This window comes from Balaenoptera borealis (genome assembly GCF_965194805.1).
Source record: "Balaenoptera borealis genome assembly, chromosome: 8".
Lineage (NCBI taxonomy): Eukaryota > Metazoa > Chordata > Mammalia > Artiodactyla > Balaenopteridae > Balaenoptera > Balaenoptera borealis.
This window is the reverse complement of record NC_138865.1, coordinates 107,988,045-108,009,951: the sequence shown is the minus strand read 5'-3', so window position 1 is coordinate 108,009,951 and position 21,907 is coordinate 107,988,045. Positions and strand designations below refer to the sequence as shown.

Here is a 21,907-nt window from a genome sequence, read left to right as displayed (position 1 = left end):
GTCTCCTTTCCTATCTGGCCTCCGCTTCTCCTCCCCCCTCAGTCCCCCAATGTCCTACTGGTTCACTTGGGGGTCCTTCCATCTCCTTGGGCATCAGGGTCCTGCACCAGCGGCCAGCAGGCACCCTAGTTGTGGGGAAACGCTAACTTGGTGTCTTCCCACACTGCCATCTTGACTCCGCCCTGTTGCTCTTTTATTTATATTTTTCCTCTTTTTAAAAATTATTTTTAATTCTTCTTTTTAATAAGATATTTGACTTTAATTAGGGCCTTACACATATTTACATAGCAATGGGAATGCTGCAAAAAAGCCACCAATAGTATCATCTCAAAAAAAGGGAATCACATATTAGTTTTTTCCCTTCTTAGGTTTTCCACAATTTTTTTTGAATTTTATTTTTTTTATACAGCAGGTTCTTATTAGTTATCTATTTTACACATATTAGTGTATATATATCAATCCCAATCTCCCAATTCATCCCACCACCACCTCGGCAACCCCCTTGGTGTCCATATGTCCATGCATTCTGTCAAGTTTCTGTTATTTTAGTTGCAACATTGTTTATACAACATTTAAGACATGGGAAAGCATATGTTATATACAGTGGAATACCTATTGACTTTAGAATTGGACAAATCTATATTCAGGTACAGAGTTTTGCTACTTCTTTATGTAGGATTTTGGGTAAAATCTCTTATCCTTACAGAGCCTGGTATGTGGAAAGTGATTTCTTTTCTTCTCTTAAAATCAAATCAAATCAAATCAAAATAAATGAAGCTACTATATTATTGTAAAAACAGCTAGTATTATCATAAGCCACAGAGTTTGGCCTTTGCTCATTCCTGACCAGCTATACTTGAAAGCTATCCTGTTCTGGAATTAGTAGGAAACACAACAGCATCATAGTTCTAGTTCTGAGTCCTAGCTCGTCCACGTCCTAGCACTGTGACCTTGGGCAGGGGAACTTTCTAGCTCCAGTTTTCTCATCTGTTGGGGTTTGACCTGGTTAGTAAGCAACATTCCTATTTTTCTTGCCTGAGTTCAGAACCAACTGAGAAAGAGACATCTGAGTCAGAAAGACTGAGATCAGCATATTACCTTTAGTCCTGCAAAGCTCTTTGGAGAAGGTGACAAGGATGCAGAGCAGCAAGGGCTTCCTGAGCCAGATCTTCCCCTCTCGGCTGCGTGCAGCACCCCACAACCACAGGAACCCCTGACTCAGGAGAGAACAGGCGTGTCCAAGCTCACAGAGCGGGAGAGCAGAACGCAGCCTCCCTGCAGGTGGCAGACACCAAGGGAAACAAGACTTGCTGATCTAGTTCCATCTTCCTAATATACCCGTGAAAATTCAATGGGGCTGTGCCTGTTGTTTCTATACAGTAATTGGCATATAATTAGTGTGCAATAAACAAGGGCTGCTACTGTCTATCCACTACCTTCTCCAGGTAAACTGTCCTGGATGTCTTTGTGGATGAATTGCCAGACCACATAAAGAGAGGCAACGTGGCACAGGGTCAAGAGCATGGCTGCTGAAACCAGACGATGTGGATATGAATCCTGCCTCCACTACTTCCTGGTGGCATGACCTTGGATGACTTAACCTCTGTGAATCTTAGTTTCTCCACCTGTAAATTGGAGATAGGAGCATTACTACTCATAGAGTCTTTATGAGTGTTAAACAAGCTAAAATTTGTAAAGCACTTGGAGCGGTTCCTGGCACATAGTAAAAATGTTTGCTAAATATTAATAAGTAATGAAGACCTAGATGTTTACTATAGGGCCATCCCACTCCCTTGTGGGGATTTAGGACAAAATGATAACATGCTGGACCATCTTTATTAATGAGCACATAACAGGGATTTTTTATCCCTCTGAAATCCTTCATCCCTTTCCATTTTGTTCAAAATAAAGAATAACTCTGTGGCTGGCAAAGGGAATGATTCTGAGTTAAACTGCCTTCCATAGTATGTGCAGAGTTTTAGATTTTGGATCCACAGCCTTCTTTCTCCCTCCCACCATCCTAAATTTCTTGGTTAAATTCCCGGCAAGATGAGGATTATTTATAATTTGGCCCTAACTGCAGCCCAGCAGGAGAACATGTTAATGAGTTCATTAATTCATTAGCTTGCATTTGCATAGTACTTTAGCATTTGCAAAGCCCTTTTAGATTCATTATTTCACTTTATGATCACAATACCCCAGTGAGGAACAAGGCAGGGGTTAGCCAGATTTTCAGACAAGGAGACTGAGGCTCTGTGAGGTTAAGTGGTCGGCCCCAGACAATTTGTTCAGTGGCAGAGCTGGGATCAAACGCAGCTCTCTGTTCATTTTGGGCAGGGACTGTGGAGTCTTACAGATCCTCATTTAAATCCTAGCTCCAATCTATAGTACCTGTGTGATCCTAATCAAGTTACTCAGCCACTATGACTGTTAGTTTTCTCATCTGTAAAACAAAGTTAAGAATAGTATCAACCTCATTAGGACTAATATGAATATTAATCAAGGTAATACACAGAAAGCACATATTGTAACTACTTGGTCAGTGGTAAGGCTGTTATTATAAAGACTGACGATAAATTTCTACTAAACATAACTATGGAAGCACCACATGCAAAGTGCTTTGGGAAAAGGAAGCAGGAGTGAACTGGATCCACTTTATGCGGTAGAGAATTGGGAAAGTCTTCCCTGAGACACAGTTGAACCTTGACAGGTGAATATAAATTTTTCCAGGCAGAGAAAGATGAAAGAAAATTCCAGGGAGCAAAACTGATGACCCAAATCACAGTGGGGTGAACTTATTTGCTGTCTTTAGGGAAAGGACAGCAACACCAAGGTTAGTTGTTGGCGGAGGATAACTAGTGGAGAACGTGACGACGGGTGTGTAGAACTGGATGTATCATAAGCTATAGATGTGGTTGTGAATATTGTTAGCTCATGGGCATAGTGATAGTGTAATGTACCTAGGGATGAAGAAAATGATTGTAGGCTGGACATAGAGACGGCATGAGATACCTAGTGGTTAAGATGATAGTAATAGTGTGTGTACAGTGATAGCATAGGGTATACCTAGTGGTTAAGATGATAGTAGGAGTGTGTGTATAGTGATGGCCCAGGGTATACCTAGTGGTTAAGATCATAGTAGGAGTGTGTGTATAGTGATGGCATAGGGTATACCTAGTGGTTAAGATCATAGTAGGAGTGTGTGTATAGTGATGGCATAGGGTATACCTAGTGGTTATAGGGCAGTAAAATTTGCCAGCCCCAAATGTGTCTCTTTGGCATGAGGATTAATTTAGACTGATTATTTTTAAGAAACAGAAGAGTCAGGAAGTCTTTCTTTTTACCTCCCACTTAGCTGCATAAAGAATTTAGATAAACAGACTGTACCCCTGGAATAGCGCTATCCCCAGACATACCTGCAAAGACTATGGGCTTGATATGGTGGGTTAGGGCCTAGAGATTGGAGTCCACTCTGTGTCCCATTGTCTCTGTCTGGCCTGGCAAACATCTGTTGACCAAACATTTGCTTTTCTGTCTCCATGTGAATTGTCTTCCTCCCCTTGGGAGTCCCAAACAACTACCCCCAACATTCTGTTTCGTCTTTAGATGAAGATGGTATTTAAAGTGAGGTCACCCACCATTTTGGTGAGTTACTCAGTTTTCCATGTATGCATATTAATAAACTTTGTTCGATTTTCTCCTGTTAATCTGTCTCATGTCAATTTAGACCAGCCAGAAGAACCTAGAAGGATAGAGGAAAATTTCTTCCTCCCCGACATGGTTGAGATGGTGGTGGGAATGTGGGCATGGGGATGGATAGACTCTAGTGATGAGATGAGTCAGCATGGCAAGAATCAAATTATGAAGGTCTTAGAATCCCTCACAGTAGGTTTGTACTTTTATGGGAAATCACATGAATGATGCTTGTCTATTTTTTTAAGGAGAGGAAATGATTTTATCTGATATATGTTTCAGAAAGATTACACTGATTGCAAGTGCATGGGAGGGTCGAAGATGAATCTTTTCTATCATAGGAGCAACATTCCTCGCTTAAAATGTCTTTTAAAGAAGAATATGTTTTCTTTTTTTACTTTAAAAATTTACTCTGTATTTTCTAAGGGTCTGTTTGATTTTTAAGCCTGAAGGGTAAGGTTTGCAAGTGCAGACTTGAAAGCACACAGAATCTTCCCATAACCAAAAGGCTTAGATTCATAAATTTATAGAAATTTAGGCTAGCCTGGGACCTTAGAGAACTTTAATTCCAGATTCTCATGGAACAATTTGGGTAACAATAGTCTTCACACATTTCCCCCAGACTTCTGCCTCTGCACACACGTGAATTGGAAGCTCTAACATGTCTTCGAGTCATCTGGCTATGCAGGGGACAAATCAAAGCCATGGATTACTGTTAGATATATGAAGGGCATCAGAGCCCATACATCCCAACATCTCTTATACTATAAAATAGTAACTGGCCAAATAAGTGTGAGGAATGCTTTATCCTAAATTCCCAACGCATGTGCATGTGTGCACTTATGCACACGCATACACATATACATACATACACAGGCTTTTATACTTTGGACAGTCAAAATTCACATCAGAATGTTAAAGACTCTGCAGGAAAGACAACAAAAACAGAACACAGTGTTTCCCAAAATTAACTGACCACAGAAACAGCATCTTTTTTTAAAAAACAACACACCTTTTTTATTTCCCACTTTGGGACATTCTGATTAATCCACTTTTCTAATAATCAGATGAGATCTGTGAGTTTGCTAGAGCTATGGAAGTAGTTACTGCTACTGCTCTGATGAGAATCCAAGCTCAATGCCTGGATATTCTCATTCTTGTAAAAATATTCCAAGTTTGAGTCTCCTGGCCTGAGTCTCCATTATAAAGATATATTTGGGAGAGTGTCAGGACACACAGGGGCACAGATATCTATTAGTTATGACTGTATGAGTCACTGGAGAATTTTTCTCTAAGTAACCAATCTGCACTGGGACTCTCTTGTTATAAAATGTCTTGAGGACTGAAGGTTTTATTTCTGTCTCATCTGCTTCCTGCATTTGTAGTTTGTCTAAACAAATTTTTCTTTCAGAGCATGAACTACTTGTCTGATTTTTTTTTTTTAGTAATATGTTGTTTAATTGTGTTTTAATAAAGTCCATGGGAGGAACTCAAAGTGTAGTTTAATCCTTTATGAAAGCAATAGCATAATGGGAAAATCACCATCTTCTTCTCTAAGTCCAAGTACATTGCAATGGATGCAACTTGGACGTCAATGCTTTGGCAGAGACAGGCTTGATGCTAACCAATCCCACTTCTTGGACACAAAGGAAGACTACATTTCCCAACCTCCCTTGAAGTTATTTGGGACCATGTGATTTGGTTTTGGCCAATAGGGTGTGGGTAGGAGTGATGGTACCCAACTTTCAGTTTTGGTTCTGAAACCTCATGCAACTTCTTCCTCTCTCTTCCTTTACTTGGTGACCACGGAGGTCTTATGTGGAAGATGGGGGCACTCCTGGGTGGAAAATCCTGAGTCATTACTGGAGGACAGTCACCAAGAGAGCTACTTAATCAGTACAGGCTGAAGAAGGAACAGACATTTGCAGCGTGGAATCACTGAGATATCAGGGTTTATCACTTACTCCAGCCTAGGCTAGACTATTCTTACTAATACAAACAGCATGCCACTGACTTTCGTTTTCCCTGACGTATTTGAGGATTGCCTATTGGGCGGAAGTATTCATTCCTTGAATTATAAGCATTTGCATAGCTCCTCACAAAAAAAGTCTTGTATCTCTTCTTTCCTTTGAGCCTCCCAGCACCCTTTGGCGAAAATTCGGAAGGTGTTCATCATGCTTCATTTATAGGTGCAGCAGGCATGGCTTAAAGAATACTGTCCACAATAACTCAGGGGGTCAGTGTCTCATGTGAATTCCAAACTCAGGCTTCCTGTCTCCAACTTCAGGCTTCCTGTCTCCAACTTCAGTGCTCACTCACCATACTCCTTTTGCAAAACTGGCATGGAATTAGCAGGATGGCAAAGCCAGTCTGGTGCATCCAAAATGGCTCATTACAAATTACCTGTATCCTGAAGTTAGGAGGAATTTAACTATCAAAACTTTAGAGTCAAGCTGGGTCTGAGTCATTCTAAGAGCTTCTTGTTTTTTTAAAAGATAGACATTATTTTCAGAGTAATGTTAGGTTCAGAACAAAACTAAGAGGAAGGTGCAAAGATTTCCCATATACCTCCTGCTCCCTGCTCACATGTATATCTTCTCCCACTATCCATCTCCCCCAGAAGAGTGGTACATTTGTTACAATTGATGACCCTATATTGACATATCATTATCCCCCAAAGACCGTAGTCTACATGGGGGTTCACTCTTGGTGCTATACATTTTACAGGTTTGGACAAATGTATAATGACATGTATCCACCATTACAGTTTTATACAGAGAAGTTTCATTGTTTTTAAGGGCTTCTTTAGTTCTTGTTTATCCTTACTCCTGGGATAGAGCCTTTCAAAAATCCCAAGAGAAAGCTCCTTCTTGGCAAGCCCTGAACTCAATTTTTAACTATTCCAGCCCCGTAAGATTACTCTGTCCAGCTTCTTGGCCTCTAAATCACCACTTTGTGATTAGCTTCTAAGCCACTCAGATACCTCTTTAGAGTCATCAAATGCCTCCAGAAGTAAAGCAGTACCAAACGGTTGGCTCACCTCTCTAGATTTTCCTTCTCTCGAATCTTAGCCTTCCAAGTCTTGGTAGTTCTCAGATGTCTTCAAAAATGATTATTGTTTTTATAATTGATCAAATTGATATAATTTTCTAGTTGTTCTCCATAGGATTGTTGGTCTGAAACAAACTAGTCCTCCATAACCAGAAGCAGAATTCCCTTCCTAAGCACTTTTTGGTAAATCTTTATTTAGCTTTCTTTCATTCAGTCACTTTCTATTGCAGAGGCTCTGGTTGCATTTAAATGTAAATATGTATCTTCACACTGAATTGGGCAGTTATGGCCCCAGAATAGAATTTATGAGGACTGGTATAGTTAAGGGAATGTATTAAGCCCTTAAAACTATAGGAATATACCATAGTTATAAAAAATATTTCAGATCTGGGAAAGCAAAATGAACTTGGGATGAGGAGAGACAGAATCGTAAGCTCAGTATTGGAGTCGTGTTCTACCCCACATCTGCCAGGTGTTCCTCTATTCTCCACCTAGAAACCATCCCTCCACTTAATCGAGGGGACCCAGACCTGCCTTTTAATTCAGTAATGGAGATGGGAGACATTCATTAAGAAATATGTCATGCTAGAATTTAAAGGGATGGGGGATGGAGTAATGGGGAAGGAAACTGCCCCAATTTCTACTTCCCCGACACAGAAATTGAAGAGTATCAAGCCATTTTAGTACAAATAAATGATATCACTTTCATAACAGTAGCCAATACACTAGTCTACAGGGTCTACAATCACGTCAGCTTCGGCTACTCTTTTTCCGCAATTACATCCAGTGCTAGCACAGAGCCCAACACACGGGAGCTGCTCGTCAAGTATTTTTTGCAAGAGACAATGGTTGGAACTTAGAACCCTCTAGTGCTGTTTCCTTTTTTAAAGCTGGAACCAAGAACAATACACCACCACTTTAACCCTCTTATTTTATCAATGAGAAAACTGTGGTCTATATTTGTTGGGTTATTGCTGAAAGCAGATTATAATAAGCAGACAACAGAACCTTAAAAAAAGCCTTACGATTTAGACTTTGTTACGAAGTTACAAATGTAAAAATAGGTGTACAATACTGTAAGTACATAAATATTCAGAAATACAAGTACACATCCATGCAGATCATTTTACCTAAGAACATGGATGAAGGACACTTGGGAGTTATTGCAGGAAATTTTGAGTAAATCATCCAGGAAGCAGAGGAAACTGCATTCCCTAATGTGCCCTCTGGTGTCCTGGGAAGATTATAAGAGCAGATTCTTCCACATTTTTTCTTTTGCAGTGAGTTTGAGAATGTTGGTTAAAGTGATTTAGCACAGGCAAACCTTGTATTTTCTTATTGGATGGTTGCCTTCCACTGTTTTGATAAAATTGTCTCTAACTCTACCTTCCAAGGGAGAATCATCTGCTATCAATGTTTGGCCATTGTCATTTAAGCACATGGAAATGTGGGCTTAAAAGAGAAGATTATATTGAAGTCAAATGTCAAGTCTGATTTTTGAAATGGAAACACCTATTGCTGACTGGGGTAATTATCAAAATTATCAAATCCCAACAAAGTAATTTTATTTCAGCCAGCGCCTGTAAGTTCAGATCAGGAAGTGGGTGAAGACTAACTTTTTCTTTTTCTTTATTAGATTCTCTGTGGAGAAAAAATAAAATAAAACCCCTCATTTTAAATTTGTATCAAATGATACTTTGCTGACATATTATCTGCAGAAATCAATGCAGCAGCGCCCTGGCTAATTTGGAGTGGAGTTGTTTTGCAACAATTTAGAACATAGCTTGGGAATGAGCTATTCAGCCAGCCTACATTAAAATTAATTTGATAAAGTGTACATTAGCACCCTTGACAGTTCTCTGAGCATAGATTTTAATAGATCAGGGTACAGGGGGCTTGGCCAGTAAAATAAAAACCTCTTCTCCGAGATGGAGAGAGAAATTTGCCATCTCACCCTCCCATACTGTGGGACTAAACCCTTCAGCAATCAGCACAGTACATCAAATTTAAGAATCTTTAAATATTAAATATCAGTGTGCACCATGGAACGTAATAAACCCACTTTTCAAATAATGTTTCATTCCCCGACATCAAAATGTGTGAGGAGTTTTCTTTTAAATATACTGTAGAAGTTAATTAAGTTCACTCAAGTTTATGGCATGGATTCACTAAGACTACATTGGGATATTTACGACCCACCCAGAACGCAACTCAGTAAAACTTTTGATATGTTGATAAGTGATAAGGATGTCATTTGAGGTTTATTTTTTAATAATAATTTAATTGTCATTGTAAAATGCCTCATAGTTAGGACAGATTAAATTGCCACCAAAACCATTACTAAAATTCATAACCTCTATAAATGTAAAGAGTTTGCTGCTGTATCATAAATAACAGCACTTGTTCCAGGAAAATGAGGTGCCTGAAATAAATTAAGGAAACAAAAACATATAAATGCATTAGATTGCAACAATTTCTGGTTGCTGATGGGAACAAAGCCGAGTAGGGAGGTGGATTCTTTTACTGAGCAAGGGTTACATATGATCTCAATAAATCTTGGGTCCTGGAGGATTTCTTTGGTGTTATTTACCTTATTGGCACATTTGGAGGGCGCTGCCTCTCTTGAGTGAGGAAGAGCAAGAGAATCTGTGAACTGGAAGAAATTATATCACTAGCAAGGTGACCTTATCCAAATTGCACGGTCTTCTTGAGTTTCATGTTTCTTGTCTGCAAAATGGGATCACGTTTTCCAATTGTTCTGAGGGCAGAGAGACAAACTGAGTTTTCTCATGGGGTCCTTTTTTGTTCTAATATATCCGCTAGACGAGTCTGAATAGTCACTTTCCTTGGGAAGCCTTTTTCGATTTCTTAAGTAGGACTGGACCTTCTCTTTCTGCCATTCATCTAATGCCATTTGTCATGGGGTTGTTATCATCACCATCATCATCATTTTATTTAAAAAAATAATAGTTATTTTATTTTAAAACAGTTTCACACTCACAGAAGAACAGGAAGAATAGTATTGAGAACTCTCGTACGCCCTTTGTCTAGAGATTCCATTTAAGTTTTGCCAGTTGTCCCAATATCTTCCTTTTTAATAGAAAGGATCAGTCCAGGATCATGAGTTGCATCTAGTTGTCAGGTCACTCTAGTCTTTTTCAGTCTGAATCCGTTTCTTGGTGTTTCTTGACTTCTATGACCTTGAAGTTTTGTAGACTATAGGCCAGGAATTTTGAACAATGTCCCTCAATTTGAGTTTTTCATGGGGCTGTTATTAAATGCTCAGAGACTGGTTTTGCTCATGAGGGTAGGAGCCACTCAAGGTCAGAGTCTGGGCTGTTCATCTTTGTAACCCCTGTACCCAGCATACTACCAGACATATAGTAGGTGCAAAATGGATCTCAATGGGATAAGTATACCAATATATCCCTTGGTATATTTAAAAAATATGATTTCATATGTTTAGGGGAAAGGTACAGGCTCTGTGAAAGAAATTCTCTTAAATTTTCTAATTTCACCTTTTGGTACATGACAATTCAGTGTCTGGGCAAAGTTGGCTTGGTGTTGGAATGGGTGGCTTTGAGGAATAGCTGCGGTAGAATATTGAAGAGAAGGACTGGCTGATTTATCCACAGAACTAGCACCTGTCTTAAACATACTGAACTGATAAACAATGCAGCTGCTGTGGAACTCACACAGAGAAGTAAACATGGAGGCCATGTGTAATTCACTGTCTGTGTTTTATTAGAAATTTTAAAGAAAATTACAGGAGAAGCAGAAAGTGCTTCTGATCGCTGAAGCCATGGATAGATTTGGTACTCATCTTGGCTCAGAGATATTATTACCTGGGCTGATTTCTGCTCTTGAAAGAACTCCAGGATTTTACACAGTGGGGAAGAAGAACCAACACTGGGTTGAGAGCTGAAAGATTTGGATTTCAGTTTTGACTCAGCTACTTTCTTTCTCTGTGATCTTGAGAAGGTGACTTTCTCTCTCTGGACCTCAGCTTCCTCACATGTAAAATGAAGGGGGTTGTGGTGATCCATATGTTTCCTTCCATCCCACGTAGAGCACGACTTACCTCTGGATAACCAGCTGGCTCTGAGGGATGGGACACCTGTCAGGTCATTTCTGCGGAATTAGAATATGAGGTCATTCAAGTTGGGAGGTAGAGATGACCCAGCATTTTCACTTTCTCATAGCTGAGTTCTCATTGTTCTTTCGAAGTCACAGCCAGACTAGAGAATGATTATAAACTTTTGAGACATACAGGATAAAAGGAGACTGAGCAAAAATGAGGAAGTTTAACTTCCTGGCCCTTGCAGCCAATTACAGCACATACCCTACAAGTCAGGCGTCTCCGCTGTGTTTAACAACCCAGCAGGAAATAGCCTTGAAGAGACTTCACAATCCCTCTCTCAGACATGAAGTAAAACAAAAGATTCCTTATTAGTGGGTTGAAATCCTAGGGACAGTAACCAGGAAAAAATAAAGTTATAAAAGTTCTTTCCTTTTTAATAGAATTTTGTGTTAGTATTGTAAATTAATGTAAATGTCACTTTAAAAGAGAATACAGAATAGAATCCTAATAAAGTTGGATAGCACCGCAGGGGTGGTGAGTAAATTGGGAGAATATCTGATTAGATTTCAAATGTTGCTTTTTAATTTGTGGGACTTCTCTTCTCCCAGTTTATTAGATGTGCTGATTCAGAGTGAGTTTCCTGGGCTTGAAGGGGCTACATCTCACTTCTAATTCCATATTAACCAGTAGATCACAGAGATTACTGTTTAGCATTTGTGTAGGTTCTGTTTTTGCAAGTGTTTTGAATTATTAGTGAATTCCTTTGAGAAAGTCAAATGGAAGGTTTAGCCAACAAATGACCTGCAAAGAATCTGAAGCCGAGGGAGGTTAAGCAAACCATGGAGAACAATGACAAACAAATGAAAGCAGATCGATTTCCTGGTATGTGTCTATCAGGGCTGGTCCAGCTTCTGGAAGGTGGAGATTGGCCCTCACTCATGTATCTCATCAAGCATATCTATACCATGACCTTGTAATAAATACTGATGGAGTTAAAGGTTCTGCCAGCATTAGGTTATAGAAACATCTTTTACTGGGAACTTTTTAATAGCAGAGAGATTCACATAGACAATTTACATTTGAGACTTTGCTAATCCCACCCTCACTTACATCTCATTAACCTCCCAAAAACCAGGAGCCCTGGGGGGCAGCCTTCTTCATAATTACTGGAAAATATACCTGGCAGCAGAACCAGGACATTAGAGGTCTAGTTCTGACTTAGCCACACACTAGCTGGGTGACCTTGAACAAGTCTCTCCTTTGCTGTGATCCCCATTTTCCTTATCTGGAGGAGTGGGTCAGACTAGATCCAATGTGTCCCATCCAACACTGGTCCCATGAGATACTTCTTGATAAAAGGGCTCTGTGGCTAGGGATGTTTGGATAAAGATGTGAACCATACCCACCTCTAAGAGATGCACAACACACTCCAGTACGTTAAAGACTGTGAAAAGGCCAGAAGCAAAGAAATCTGTTTGGTAGCTATTGTTACCAAAATGTATATGATCTAAGGACTCTGTTTCTGAGAAAAACCCATTGACATCCTTTAGATGTTTTGTGGAGCTTTCTTTGGTAGAGCATCTCAAAGAGCTTGTCCAACTCTGATATTTATTGTTTTTGGGTGACTCTCTTTTACAGATAAGAAAAACCTGAGACACAGAGAGAACAAATAACCAGATCAAAGACACACATGAACAGGTAGTTAAATCCCTGTTTTAGAATCTTAATAGGAGTTCCTTTCTTTGACAGATTTTATCCTACAAGCAATGGAGAACGACATGGCCTATCTATTCCATGTGGCCATATTTACATTTAAAACTGTATTTCAGTGTCTAATAGGTCCAAGGCTGCCTCATTGAGCAGCCTTCATTGAGCCTTCATTCATTCATTCAAGAGCCTTCACTGAGGAAGACCATCTTGGATATAGGGTAGGGTCCGGGCAAGAATGACAGTCAGGCTTAGGATAGAATGCAGCCCTTGTGTGTCCAGAGTGGGGTTTTCTGTCTCTCCCAGGTTGAGTTAGGTAGAGTTTTTGTACATATATCTCTATTGAGGCTCTTCTGCATGTTCTTTTTAAATGATATATTTTAAATATATGCATTTTCTAGATATCCCTTTAGAATTCAGGGTTCTTAGAACAATGTCTGGCACATAGATGATACTCAGCATCATTCTGAGACTGGATGAGTGAATGAATGAATGAATGAACAAATAAACAAATACATAAAATGCTAATTGGAACTCTAAACATTTTAAAGCCATGTGTCCACTGTCCCTGCCTGGGACATGGAACAGGATCAAAACAACTTTGCCCGATTATCTGAGCCCAAGCCGACTTTTATCTCAGTTGTCCACTCTGTATCCCACAGTCTTCTGCTATTTTTCAGTTTTGTTTTTAACTTTTCCTGGGGCCATATTTTACCTTGGAGATATTTTCCAGTAACACAACACATCGATCCTAAGGACAGACAAGGTCTTTCTTGGCTGTGTCTCCTTTTCTAAGGAAGGATTTGTTTGTTTGTGTTTCTACGAAATTGAAGCCATCCAAAAAACTGTATCTGGTGGGACGACATTGTGTCAGAAAATAATACTAGGTACCGAGGACATGACGATTAGTGAAGTAAATAGAGGAAGAAAAGGTGTTGGAATTCAAACTCAGTCTTGGAGGTCAGGGAAGGATTTATGGAGGAAATGAGGGCTACACTGAGATCTGAAGAATAAATAGGAGTTAACCAGAAAAAAAGGTAACTGGAAGCGTTACAAACAGAAGGAAGAACAGGCAAAAAATCCTGAATGTGAGAAAAACAAGTTACATTTGGGGAACTCAAAGGTGTTCGATATGGCTGGAGTAGAGAGAGTGAAGGAGGAGGTGAGAAGGCTGGAGCCATAAGCCCTGAGCTGATAACAGAGTGAACTGCATGCCTCGTTTGGGTGTATTTGTGGGCACTGGTGGGGAGGGCCCTGGAGAGTTTCAAGCAGGTATATGATGAGAACGGATTGGCACTTTAGAACAGGTTGAGCAGATCTACGTTCTGGCTGCAGAGGGGAGGCTAGATTAAGGCAAGACAAAACTCAAGGAGCCTAATTAGGAGCTTGCTATAGTCACTGAAGAAACCACTGTGTTATGGGCTAGGGCAATGATAGTGGGAATAAAAAACTGTTTGGCTTTGAGTTTTTTAAGGAAGCTGAATCAATTTGATGATTAATTAAATGTGAGAGATGAGTGAGAGAGATGAATTAAATATGAGTCCCAGCTTTGTGGCCTGACAACTGGGTGAGAATTGATAGACACCATTCATTGATAATGGCAAAACCAGAGGAGGAATAGGTTTTAATATTGGGGATTTTATGAGCTGGGGTCTAAGTCATATATTCTCTTCCTCTTCAAAACCATTTGTCAGGGGCTGTTACTACTTACTTGTGTAAAGAATTTACCAGTCAGTATATAAAGCACAATATATAAAAAGGAATTTGGATTCCATACATAGAAAAGAGCCTATTTATACAACTGCGTATCTATCTACAAATGGGTTGGTGGGGCTAGCCCAATACAAACGAAGCATTAGCCGTATTTTGAAACAATTAATGGCTCATCAAGTTTTGTACATGAGGTCACTTGTACCTTTGGGTTAAACAAAATAATAAACATAATTTAGAGAGTACTTGTGAGCCATTTGGGTTTTATGTATTTTTGATGAGTTGGAAAAATAGTGGAACTTCTGCTTCAGTATTTTACCTCACAACTAATGTGTTGGTTTCAGGGAGGAACTCTTTAACCCAAGTGTGACTGGGCTGTTTGAAATTCATCTAGATGCATGTGACCAGAAGGCTGAAGAAACTTAGGGTAGGTGATATAAGGCACTATTGGGGAAATTTGGGATATTTTCTCCTGAGAAGTAGAAGATGCAAAGACAGAAGGAGTGACTGTTCATAAACATACAAATGGCTCTTGTAGGGAGGGTGTGATTGAGGTTTCTAGATGGTAAAGTGAGAGACAGGAGCTGTAGAGTTGGATATGGATGGGCTCCTGGCTCAGACATGAAGTAAGTGTGTGACCTTGGCAAGTCCTTCAACTATCCTGAGGCCAGTTTCTTCATCTATTAAATGGAGATAGTAATTATCTCCATTGCAAAGCTGAATTGGGTAATAAAGAGAATGTGATCACTTGTCAACTCCTATAATTTTATACTTCTACCTCCTTAAGCTAATTCATGTCATTTATCTTCTTCTTTCAGACATCATTGCAAACATCCTTATGACATCTTACATCTATGACTTAATCCTACCCTAACTGAACTCTTGGCCTCTTGTCTTGCTCTCTCCAACCACCAACTGTGCTTTTCACAGAATGATTGTTCTAAATCACAGGGTCTTTCTAAACACATGATCATGTTTTCCACTGGTTAAAACTCCTCCAAAAAGCTCCCTTTAGCTATAAAGTCCAAACTTCTTAGTATATGTTCCAAGTCCCTGAATTATCAGGACCCTCAACTTGTCACTCAAATCACCAGCTTGGGTTTCTGCCATATCAAATTATTGGTGGTTCCCCAAACTTGACTGTATTTTTCAGACCACTGTGCTTTTTCTCAAATTTTCCCTTTATTTGGCATTTCCTTACCCCTTCCCTTTTCCACCCTCACACCAACATCAAATATCTACTGTGACAGAGAATATATGATGTTTCAATACACCAATTTCATTCTACCCCTGGGAGACTACATTTCCCAGCCTTCCAGCATTTAGGGGGTGTCATGTGTTTGAATTCTAGCCAATAGAATGTAAGTGCAAGTAATGTTTGCTATATAGGATGCTAAAACCTTCTGTGCAAACCTTCGCTAAATTTCTCTTTTCCCTTGTCTCTGGGCCCAATGCAGGTGATCCAGAGGAGGACACTAAGGCATTAGAAGATGGTGGAGTCATTCAATGGAAGAGGCTTGGATACTTGAATGTTTATATGGAGCCCAGATCCTGGTCAACATTCAATGAACTATAAGAGGAATAAGCTGTAAACCTTTATTATATTAAGCCAGTGATATTTGAGGGTGATTTGTACAGCCTTTAAATTGCCTTCAACAGTTATACCTCCTCAGCTTTCAAGATCTCTTCCAAGGATCCTTGTTTGGGTACCAATCTCTGATCTAACGTTTTCCCTTCTGTGACAAGTCCTTCAGCCCCTCTATAATTTGCCAATTGGTGTTAACGATACCCTGCAGTTTATGGTGTTGATTGAAGATTAAGTGAGATAACCCATGCAAAATATCTGGACAAAAGTGAATACAGCATAAACGCTAGCTTTCATTACGATCTCCAAAATTATTCCAACCCCGAGACTCCATAATTGATGATTTTCAAAACTCAGAGTCAACAATCCTGAGAAATGGCCTTAAATGTTTCCCCCACAGTTCTGATGAAACAGTTTTAGGATACAGGCTGTAAGAAATCCATGGAATGTTAGGGATTACTAAAATCGCCGGGAATGCCTTTCATAAAAACAATCTGATGAAAAGACAAGTTAGATTGAATGACCATCAGGGTGTGATCCTGGAGCAGAGATGCTGAAGCAGCAGTTACGAGGAGGAGTCAGGCACTGAAGACGAAAAACGTCATGAGACCAAGTGTTACTGTTATCCTTAGTTGGCTCAAAACTTTGTCACTGAAATAACACGGACCACTAACCATCTGTTCCCTCAAAGCCATAACTCATGCATTTCATGCTCTTCCAATCTAGGGCTTAAAAAATCCCTACCGACTAATTGTATCTAGCGCTGTCATTTGTTATGTATTCTCTGAACACTTATTGGGATGTTTTGCTAGCTGTCCAACCAAAGTTGTAATTAACTCAGTTTCCATGGTGTCACGGAAAAGGCATGGCATTTGACATAAGACAGAGTTGCATGGAATCCTGGATTCAACCCTTATTACGTATCTGAAAATGAGCCATTTACTTTACCTCCCTGAGCCTCAGTGTCACTAGCCACAAAATGGGGGTAACGACATGTATCTTGCTATATTTATGTAATAATTGGACATAATTAACACAAAGTGATTCGCACATGGTAGGTATTCAATGAATAGTGATACTAGGATATATGTCTATCAATATCTATAGATATCCATAGATATGTTTCTCTCTTCTCCCGTTTAGATTCTATGGAGTGGAATGCTGAGATAGCTAAATATTATAAGGCTTATGCTATAAACAATCATGCAGAGCTTTGCTCATAACATCTTCAAAATATTTCAGAACAATATTCTGTGTGCTGAGTGCTTCAATATGAATACCAATATATACGCTCCTTTACATATCACCATTTATTGGATTTAACTATGAGCAGCAGAGACCCACAAAGTAGTGATTTAAATTAAATTAGATTATTTATTCTCTTTCATGTAAAAGAAATCTGAAGATAGATGGTTTTTATGGCTAGTATAATGCCACCAAGGTATGATCAAGTATACAGGCTTCTATCCTTCTCCTTTACCATCCTAGGATATTAATTTCATCCTCAGGCAAGTCCACAGTTATATATAGTGTCTAGGTCTTTGACCATTACATTTGTAATGCAAGTTGTAAAAACTGCAAAGGCCGAAAGCTTGTAAGATGAATCAGCTCTCCTTAAGTGGCACTTTCTGGAGCTTTCACATAGCACTCACTTGCATCTAGAACTTGGTCATATGGCTGCAACTAGCTGCAAGGGAGTCTAAGGAATGTAGGCTTTTATTTCTGGGTTTCAATGTGCCAAATTAAAAAGTTGGGTTTCCATTAACTGAAAAGAAATAAGAAAAGACATGTTAAGGGAAGATGGTGAGAAAGACTGGAGGAAACTGGAAGTATAGCCCAGCAGTTGTTAAGAGGTTTTAACCCAGGGACCAACTCCAGCTGGAGCAGAGCGGTGAGTGGGCTACTAGAGCCATAAATAAGGACCCTGTGGAACAGTGCCATGTCTGGTGGCCCCCTGGGTGAAGGTTGAAGATGGTGACAGTAGTCATACCATGGGTTTGCTCTCCTTGGCTTAACCCAGAGGAGTGACAGGATTTCAGCCTGAGTACTATTGGAAGAGTAGGTATTTTCACACAGTCATGATGGCAAATATTTGTGCTTTTCACTGCATCTTGAAAAATGTTTTCCAAATCATTTTCTTATTTAATCCACTCCCCCAAAAGATGGAATACGCAGAGATGATTATAATCTGCATTTGGTAGTTGAGAAAATAAATTCAACTGGTGGAAACGCATACGGTCACGTAGCTATCAAGTAGCAGAGCTAGGCTTTAAACTTCAGCCTCCTGGCTTTAAGTATGGAGCTATTTATACTGGACTTGACAAGCACTTAGAAGCAGTTGTCTTTGGGGTCAGACAACTGTAGGCTTGAATCCATGCTCTACCCTTGTGTGATCTTTTTGTTTTTAAATGCATAGTATTCACTTTTTGGGGGTATACAGTTCTGTGAGTGTTAACACATGCATAGATTCTTGTAAACACTACCACAAACAGGGTATAGTACATTTCAAACATCTGAAATAATCCCCTTGTGTGGGCCTTTGGAAGGCTTTGCTGTGCAACTAGTGGGATGTTTCTGCCTATGTTACTATTGATAGCCAGAGTTCAAGATGACAGTGAGGAGCCATCTCATTATGAGTATATGATAGGTATGTGCGCCAGGAAGATTTGGGCTGCCAGTGACACAGAGTATAAACAAGGATGGCTTGAGGCCAAAGGGCACATCTTATCCCATCTTATAATGAGAAGTCCACAGGTAGGGTGGGGTGCAGGTGCTCCTGGTCCACTTCTCTATGATGCTCTTGGCTCCATATATTGGCTACAGATGTTCCAGGTGTCACTTTCAGACACAGTCAGAGGCATAAAAGTATCATCTTCTGCTCTTTCCTTCTTAGGAATAAGATAGCCTTGTCTAAAAGCCCCAGGGCAGAGCATCCTTTTCATGTATCAATGACCAATATTGAGTCACATGTCTTTTTCACTAAGCATGGGCAAGAGGAATAGGATTCCCCTGATTGACTTATGCTACTCAGGATACCATGACTAGGGCTGGGATGGTGCCAACTTCCCATGAAGCATGTAATTAATTGTATGGTGGGTTCTGGTAAGATGTGGGAAGTGGTATTTTGGATAATGAGTAGGCAACAAACAGGAAGTACACAAGTAGGTTCCTACTGACAGCTCACTTCCCCTTGCCCTAGACCACTGCATCCCTGTCTGAATCAGCACAGGAGTCAATTAGCAGCCAACTGGAACCTTTCACTCTCGTTAGCGCACGTGTGTGTGTGTCTGTGAGAAAGACAGCAAGGAGAGAGAGATGAGAAAACAACTGCTAGGAACAGTAGTTGCAACATCCATTACCCTACAGTGACAAGAGGATCTTTTTTTTTTCTTATTGTAAATAAAATTAAAATCCCACCAGAAAACCATTAGTCACGAATCTCTGTATCTTTCCATTTTGTAGTTCCAGTCAGACAATTATTCCAAATCCAAGCAAGGTCAAAAAGAAGGATTAGTTGATTTGGGATTAAAAATATATATGTATAATTTATTCAAGTATTTCCTTTTCATTAAGTAAGTTGCAGAATAAAGCTGCTGTATAATTAGAGCATAAATGACTCATCAGAGAGGTTGAATGTTATTTTCCTTTTATTTTTCATTAGGACTTTGCAGTGGTTGGTTGGTAGGGGGCAAACATTTCCAACAAGTTCTAAAACAGTGTTTTATGGGTTTTCATTTAGTGCTGACAAAGGATGGACACAAAGCAATAAGATGTCTTAACAGAGGTCAACTAGCAAATCAGCATCAACTTCAGGACTGGGATAGTTATCTTGATTTACAATCCATTTAATCTAGTCTATTCTCTTGATCACTTTCAAAGAGTGTTCATCAATATATGGGCTCCTTGAGAACAGAAGCTGCGTCCTATTCACCTCTATGTCCCCAAGGATGGCCGACCATAGTAAGTGCTCAGTGGACGTTGGCTGAACTGCACTTAGAAACGTCACATAGGTGTCCTTGGTATTTGAGATTCTGTGCCTATTTTAACCTTAGTGTATTTTTGCACAGAGGAAAATACATTTATTTCCCACACCTGTTCTTTTCATTGCGTCTGCCTCAGTAACGTAGAAAGTCAAAGCAATGGGGGAATCAATGAATAGGAAAATATTTATTTTTATGTGGCAGGATGGCAAATAGGTTTTGGAAAGACTGAAAATTACCACCCATTAATGCTGATAGGGCAAACTGAAGGAAGGAATTGAAAGATCTTGCCCATGGCCACCAAGAACACAGTAGGCCAATACCAGAATTGTAGTTAATTGAAGAAGGATGTTCTATTGCCAGTGTCATGTGGTATGGTTTGGGGTGTGAACTCTCCAAGGAAAGTTCTCAATTAAAAGATGCATCCTGTCTATTGATACCTGAAATTTCACCATTAACATTTGGTCCCGTATTAAGTTTTTAATTTGACATTACATTTATATAATGTTTTTCAGTTTACAAACTACTTTAGACTTTATACATTGTTTCATTTGATCCTCACAGCAGCGGGAAGAAATTGGTAGGGGCAGGCATAATTAACCCTATCTTGGAGAGTAGGAGACTAAATTTCAGAAAGGAAGCCAAGGGGCCTTGAAAGCTATGAGTCTGTTGGCTTCAAATTAACCAACCCTTTGTTCACTGCCCCCCATACCCTGTGAACCTTCCCTATTTCCATTAGTTGGTATTAATTCTTCCATGATCTGTGTTATAGTACATCTGATAGATCCTGCTACTATTTGACTGGTTCTGCTTTGTTCTTAAAGAATCTCAACACTTCTAAAGAACTTAAAGTTGGTCTGGTCCAAACAGACATCTGATGTTTGAATTCCATCTATATTACCCTTTGCAAGGAGTCGGCCGGGCTCCTTGAATACTTCTGTTCACAGGGATCTCACTACCTCTCCAGATAGCCTGTTTCCTTAAACAGCCCTCTTACAAAATTCTCCATTTTAGATCGATTTCTGTCTCCCTGGGAGAATATGAACTCTTTACAGACAAGGCTGGGTGTCCTTATCATTCCTGTATCTCATCCACTTCCTCCCACTGTAGCAGGAGGTGAATAGAAGTTTGTTGAATGAATAAATCAGTAGATGAACGGTTGGCTGAATTTCTAATAAAAGCTTCAAACAGTTCTGTCTAGTATCTTTTAGAAGCTATTGACCTGGCACCTAAGGTGTTTTTAGTTGCTAATTTATTTTCCTCTGGTTGGGGTTTTGGAATTTCTAATGCAAATATTTTTGAAATACAAAGCACAAGCCATGGGTCTGGCCTCTCATAAACTGGATGCATATCAAAACTGAGTGCAAGGAGATGCGAGATACGGAAGTGTAATAATATAGGAGCAGCCAGCAGCAGGGAGATATAAACTGATAACTGGCTGCAGGGAGATAACAGCTAAGTCAGGGGGAAGACAGGGATGTTGCTTCGTACTGGAAAGCAGCAAACAACAGAATGATTAGTTGGAGGTGGCAGGACATGGTAGGAAGGCAGTGGGGGACATCCTAGCAGTTAAGCTCCTGCAGGCTGGCACAGCCTGCACTGTGATTTCAGCTCTACTCCTTACCAGCTGCCTGGCCCTGGAAAAGCCACCTCCTTCCTCTACCATCCAGTTTCCTATATAGAAACTAGAGATTAAATGAGTTAATGCATAAAAAGCACCGAGGACATCAGCGCATGGCGTGTAAGTTATGCTTGCGATGGGACTGGTGGTCAGGCAGCCTGGGTCCTAGCCCGGCGTCTGTCTCTAGCTAGCTGCGTGACTTGATCTCCATGAGTGCTTGTCCCAAGTCATCCGTAACGTGAGGACGATAATGCACTGCATGGAATGGCTATGGTGATTAAATGAGGTAAATACATTATCCTGCTCATTAGCTAGTTGTCAACTGCTCTGAGATTCAGATAAGGTCATTAGAACCCCCTCATTCTTCATCTTGTGGATACCCAAGCCTTTACCAAGATACCTGGGAATTCCTGGAGCGCTTACGTCCCTAGCACCAGCTGGGACTCAGAGCTCCTGCACTGTTGAGAACTGGCTTTCTT

At 40.0% G+C, this 21,907-nt stretch overlaps 1 long non-coding RNA gene across 4 annotated transcripts in view; it reads right to left on the bottom strand.

Annotated features, from left to right (window-relative positions):
• Positions 1-21,907, bottom strand: part of LOC309633439 — a 147,611-nt gene that overhangs the window by 89,211 nt on the left and 36,493 nt on the right. For 2 of the 4 annotated variants that reach the window (XR_014247520.1, XR_014247521.1), the window contains one exon: positions 16,250-21,907. This exon is cut by the window's right edge and continues 26,444 nt beyond it. The exons of the other annotated variants lie outside the window; for them this stretch is intronic. This is a non-coding gene — a long non-coding RNA (uncharacterized lncRNA). Of the gene's footprint in view, positions 1-16,249 lie in introns of those variants that run through there. 4 annotated transcript variants of the gene reach the window in all.